Source organism: Rhinopithecus bieti, unplaced genomic scaffold (genome assembly GCF_001698545.2).
Source record: "Rhinopithecus bieti isolate Rb0 unplaced genomic scaffold, ASM169854v2 scaffold_13349, whole genome shotgun sequence".
NCBI lineage: Eukaryota > Metazoa > Chordata > Mammalia > Primates > Cercopithecidae > Rhinopithecus > Rhinopithecus bieti.
In genome coordinates this window covers 2,674,371-2,681,202 of record NW_016807772.1, presented here as the reverse complement: position 1 = coordinate 2,681,202, position 6,832 = coordinate 2,674,371, and positions in this window count along the sequence as shown.

Below are 6,832 nucleotides of genomic sequence, written 5' to 3'. Positions count from 1 at the left end.
AGCCATCACACCACCTTCAACCCTCTATTAAGACTAAAAAATAATGAAGGCGGGAATGAAGGAGGTGGAATGTTTAATACAGCTCAGAAATATAGACATTGATGAGACAGGTAGAAGATAAGTTTGGGAAATAGAGTATTCAGCATAAATGAACCTGTTTCTGGTAATCTTGTGTTTTTATTCTTTAAGTTTAAACTTTAAAAGTTCTGTTCATCTTCTCACTTCCTTTGACCCTGTCTCCTTGTTACTTTTCCTCTGCCCTGGAAATCATAACTGACTGAAAAGTAAGCTTTTCCCTTCATTGGCTTATCACTGGCGAGCTATTTTAATGTAAACATCACCTTAAACTCATAAAAATGATAATTTTGAAGGTCTCAGTGCTTCTTTTCAAACCTTCATTCACTTTCTCTTATCTCTTCCACAGGGAAGGGTATCAATTTACTTCTAAGAATTCCCCAAAAGGAACAAATGGAAAATAGAATTTTATCTGCTTTATTTGCAATGTCACAAATATGGATCATTTTCATAAAATTCATCTCATACCCCTGGGATGAAAGAGTTGATGAGGTAATGTGCAGAGAACCTTCACTGGCAGTTCTGGTATCAGATGTACAGTTTTCAATAATCAGTTATTTGTAGATTATTTTCAACTCTACTAATGTTTCTTATGCATCTGAGGAAGACAAAAATATTTGCTGTGTGGAAGCTGGAAGGAGGAAGCCTCGGACGTGGAGAACATGTATCAAGCCTGAAAATGGGCCTATTTTTGTTTTTTTACTATTTAACCAAAATTTGAACCAATCAGAAAATTACAGAAAAACTGAGAGTATAGTTTAAATAAACCTTTACCCCTGAACTGTTTGAGAATAAGTTGCCAGCATGCTGGTCCATCACCCTGGAATAGTTTGTATTTCCTACAAAGACACTCATCTATAAAACCACAATACAATCAAAAAGTTAGGCAGTAAACACTGATACATTACTATCATCTAATTCACAGAGCCATTCAAGTTGACAGTTGTTTCAGTAATGTCCTTTATAGCAAAAGGATTCAATCCAGGATTATGCACTGCTTTTAGCTGTCATGCTTCTTTTTTGTTTTGTTTTGTTTGAGACAGGGTCTCACTTTGTCACTGAGGCTGGAGTTCAGTGGGGTGATCTTGGCTCACTGCAGCCTCAACCTCCTGGGTTCGAGCAATCCTCCTGCCTCAGCACCCCCCCCCGCCCCAAGTAGCTGGGAATACAGGCATGCACCACCACACCTTGCTAATTTTTGTGTATTTTTTAGAGATGGAGTTTTGCCGTGTTGGCCAGGCTGGTCTCGAACTCCTGAGCTCAAGTAATCCACCTGCTTCGTCCTCCCAAAGTGCTGGGATTGCAGGTGTGAGCCACCACGCCTGGCCTCATGTCTCTTTTTTCTTCAATCTAGTACAGTTAGTCTTTCCTCAGATCTCATCCCTTAGCACATTTGAAAGTTCCAAGCTAGCTATTCTGTAGGATGACCTGCCATTTTAGTTTGTCTGATGTTTTATTATGATTAGATCCAGATTATGCATCTTTGGCAGGAACATCACAGAAGTGATACTATGTTCTCATTGCATCCTATCACGTGGGGTAAGATTTTTTAAAGAAATAGATTGTGTTTTTTAGGTTCACAGCAAAATTGAGCAGAAGGTACAGAGTTCACATACATCCCCTGCCTTACACATGCATAGCCTTCCCCATTATCAACATCCCCCACAAGAGTGCTACATTTGTTACAACTGAGGCCCACATTGACACATCATCACCTAAAGTCCACAGTTTACATTAGGGTCCAGTCTTGGTGTGGTGCATTCTATGAGTTTTGGACAAATGCATAATGACATGTGCCCATAATTATAGTGTCATACAGAATAGTTTCACTGCCCTGAAAAAACCCTGTGCTCTGTCTGTTCATCCTTCCCTCTCCCCTAACCTCTAGTGTCCACCAGTCTTTTTACTGTCTCCATAGTTTAGGCAAGATTTTCATTTGCCCCATTATTGATGATGAGCATTTTTTTTTTTTTTTTGAGATGGAGTGTCACTCTTATTGCCCAGGCTGGAGTGCAGTGGCATGATCTCAGCTCACTGCAACCTCCGCCTCCTGGATTCAAGTGGTTCTCCTGCCTCAGCCTCCCAAGTAGCTGGGATTACAGGCACCTGCCGCCATGCCTGGCTAATTTTGTATTTTAGTAGAGAGGGGTTTCACCATGTTGGGCAGGCTGGTCTCAAATTCCTGACCTCAGGTGATCCACCTGCCTCAGCCTCCCAAAGTGCTGGGATTATAGGCGTGAGCCACTGTGCCCGGCCGATGGTGTACAGTTTGATCACTTAATTAAGGTGATGTCTGCAAGGCTTCTCAACTGAAAGTTACTTTCTGACCTTTGAAAAAAGTAAATATTTGGGGGGAGCTACTTTAAAATGATGTAAACATCTTGTTCCTCATCAAACAAGTAAATCTATGTATTTATTTTATTTATATTTATATGTGTTCCTATTTTATTCAAATGGTTATAGTTCATGACTCTCATTTTTTACTTTAATTTTTTTAAACTTATTTTAAGTTCAGTGGTACATGTGCAGGTTTGTGACATAGGTAAACTTGTGTCATGGAGGTTTCTTGTACAGATTAATTCATCACCCAGGTATTAAGCCTAGTACCCATTAGTTATTTTTCCTGATCCTCTCCCTCCTCCCACCCTGTACCCTCCATTAGGCCCCAGTGTATGTTGTTCCCTTCTATGTGTCCATGAGTTCTCGTCATTTAGCTCCTACTTATAAGTGAGAACATGCAGTATTTGGTTTTCTGTTCCTGTGTTAGTTTGCTAAGAATAATGGCCTCCAGCTCTACCCATGTCCCTGCAAAGGACATGATCTCATTCTTTTTCATAGCTGTATAGTATTCCATGGTGTGCATGTACTACATTTTATTTATTCAGTCTATCATTGATGGGCATTTAGGGTGATTTCATGTCTTTACTATTGTGAATAGTGCTGTGATGAACATACACGTGCATGTGTCTTTATAACAGAATGATTTCTATTCCTTCGAGTATATACCCAGTAATGGGATTGCTGGGTTGAATGGTATTTCTGTCTTTAGGTCTCTGAGGTATTGCCACACCGTCTTCCACAATGGTTGAAGTAATTTACACTCCCACCAACAGTGTGTAAGTGTTCCTTTTTCTCCACAACCTTGCCAGCATCTGTTATTCTTTGACTTTTTAATAATAGTCTGGTGTGAGATGGTATCTCATTGTGGTTTTGATTTGCTTTTCTGTAATGATCAGTGATGCTGCATTTTTTTTTTCATGTGATTCTTGGCTGCATGTATGTCTTCTTTTGAGAAGTGTCTGTTCTTGTCCTTTGCCCACTTTTTAATGGAGTTGTTTTTTTCTTGTAAATTTGCTTAAGTTCCATATAGATGCTGGATATTAGATCTTATTTATTTTTATGCTTAAATTATCTCCTGTTTGGCCAGTGGAAGCCCATCCAACTGGGCCACAATGTCTTTCACACATATCTTCATCAGTCTTTGAGCATAACCTTGTTTTTTGGTTAGATGGTAAGATGTTCCCAGTTCACCTTGTATTTTCCATGCCCCAGCTCTGGAATCAGCCATTTCTCCAAGATGTTTTATTCTTTGTTTGTTTGTTTTTGTTTGAGACAGGGTCTCATTCCATTACCCAGGCTGGGAGTGCTGCCACATGATCATGGCTCACTGCAGCCTTGACCTCCTGGGCTCAATCCTCCCACCTCAGCCTCCCAAGTAGCTGGGACTGCAGGGGTGCACCACCATGCCCAGATAATTATTTATTTATTTTTTTGTAGAGACAGGGACTCACTATATTGCCCAGGATGCTCTCAAACTCCTGGGCTCAAGTGATCCTCCCCACTTTGGCCTCCCAAAGTGAAGTTTTTTGTTTTTTTTTTTTTTTGTAAAAGTGGCATTTAGAAGCTAAGACCTGGACATAAGGTGTATTTATTGCTATTCTCAGGCTGGCTCAGTTCAGAGTTAGGGAATATCTGTTGGTCTATATACCTATCTTTCTACACACACACACACACACACACACACACACACACACACACACACACATTTGCATATGTATTTATTTATCTAGTATCTCTCTCTATCTTGAAAACCACGAGTTTACAACAATATGCCGAATTCCAATTCAACACCACAGGGATCATCCTTGTTTTTTCCTCTTCTGTAGGCTGTTTTCCCTCACGGATGGCCTCCTTGCACTGCTTGGGCTCTGAAAGCCCACACCATGCACAGGGGTGCTGTCCTCTCCCTCCTGGGCCCTGGCTCACTCGCCACCGCAGGCTATCCCCTGGACAGGCACCTTCCCCATCATGCCCAGACTCTAATCCCCCAGGTGCTGGGCTGTTCTCAGCTGTGGATATCTCCCTCATCCTGCTCGGGCTCTGACAGTCCGGGCCAGGCTGCTGTGCTGTGTGGATGCTGTCCTTACTCTGATGGGCGTCTGAGACCCTGTGCCAGGCCACCCCCCCATAGCCCATGCTCCTCACCCTGCTTGTACTCCATTATCCCACACTGGGTCACTGTGAGTCCTCTCAACACCACTGTGGATGCCATCCTTCCTATAATCTACCTAATAGCTTTGCGATTGAATTATGAAGGAAGGGGCCGGGTATGGTGGCTCACGCCTGTAATCCCAGCACTTTAGGAGGCGGAGACAGGCAGATCACCTGAGGTCAGGAGTTTGAGACCAGCCCGGCCAAGGTGGTGAAACACCGTCTCTACTAAAAATACAAAAATTAGCTGTACCTGGTGGTGAGCGCCTGTAATCCCAGCTACTTGGGAAGCTGAGGCAGGAGAATCGCTTGAACCTTGGGGGCGGAGGTTACAGTGAGCTGAGGTCATGCCATTGCACTCCAGCCTGGGCTACAAGAGCAAAACTCCGTCTCAAAAAACAAACTGGCATATATGTTTACCAGCAGTACCAGACACCGCTGAATTATGATATGGTCCAAAAACAGGGAAGAAAAGGGACAGTGATTCAATTCATTCTAACACGTGTGTGTGTGTGTGTGTGTGTGTGTGTGTGTGTGTGAGATCGCCACTATATTCTCAGAGCTAAGGTAGCTAAAAGACATGAAAAAAATCTACTCAAAACATAGATAGTATTTAAGTAATTTAAAGTTTATTTTAAAATCATTTTCCTTCCTTAATAATATATATATCCCCACACACTTTTTTTTTTTTTTTTTTTTTTTTTTACTAAGTCTTTCTCTGTCACCCAGGCTGGAGTGCAATGACATGATCTCTCTGCTCACTGCAACCTCTACCTCCTGGGTTCAGTGGACATGAGCCCTTTTCTCCTTCGCCAGCCTGCACGGTGCTAAATTTTGTCGGTAGAGGGTGCTGGAGACATTGCAGAAGGAAGGGGAGAGGCAATCTGCTGCGGGTTCTGAGCGTCCCCGCCCACTACTCTTTACCTGGGCCATTTCTCAGAGTTGTGTTTGCAGCGAGAAATCTCGAGGACAAAGAGCAGGAGAGCCTACCACTTACTATGAAAGCAATGGAGTTCCCAAGCTCTGTGGATTCCCACCTGGAATCCTCTGTCTTTTTCCTGGGGAATTGAAGGGCACAGGAAGTGAACCCAACACGATATCCCTACTGCTTTCTGTGCCTTCAGTAATAAAATCCTTTTTCTTCAACCCCTGGATGTCTTCTGCCAGCATCCATGAAACCATAACAGGTCAGCTTATTAGCTCCAGTAGGGCAAAAGCAAATCTCAGATCCTGATAACTAGCCAATCCTTTCTGAGTCCAGTTCTCTGTTATGGGACGTGATTCTTTATTTAAAATCTTCCCTGTTCAGATGACCATGTGGTTTCTGTCTCCCGACTGGACCCTGTCTGATACATCACAGCAGCAGACACATCCTCCTTAGGTAGCTATGCATAGTCCCTAGAATTGCGAAGCATTTGGCTGCCTTCAATGACATGAAACTTCTAATAATGGGTTTATGACTTCCTGCTAATGGCTCATCCTCTCATTTCCATTCATGACTGCTCAACTCAGCAGCCCTGCTCTCTGCTCTATTGACAGCAACAGCCCTCTGCACCCAAGTCATTAACTATGCCATGCTTTCTAAAATGCCCTACTTTGTCCTTTCACAGAGCATATTTAAAAAGAAAATAGAAAGGCACTTACGAAAGCTCTCTCTGTGTGTATCCATTCATGCACACAACAGGCAGAATTATATAGCCTGTTTCTACTCACTAAAAGTAAAAACTTAAAATGTAGCACAGATGTGGTGAGGACGTATCTTGGCATCAAGTATGTATCATCCTGTGTAATGTAGACAGCTTAAACTCACCTCCATGTAGCAATCTTGCAAAGAGTTTTTAAAAGACTCTAAGGTCATACAGATCTGGTTGGTTTTGAAATTTGACTCTGACATTTACTAGCTAGTTTCCATATCATTAACTGGGAATAGTCATACCTACTTCATACAGCTGTTGTAAAAATTAAATGAGTTAACATACACATGAAATGCTTAGCACAGTGTTTGTCACATAATCAAGCTGACTCAGCCTCCCTATGTTAAAATAATCAAATGAACAAGTCTAAAGCAATTTAATAAAACTTGAATTTTTAACTCAATTTCACTTCAGTGCCTCCACAGCTAAGATATTCCCTAATTGTTTTCAGACCCAGAGAAAACTTTCTCAGAGACTCTTAGAGACTTTCTCAGGGTGACCCTGACATGTGGAGTTCAGGCCCACATTCCTCAGTCTTTCACCTCGTGGGCTCTTCTTGCAATTACTTTCTT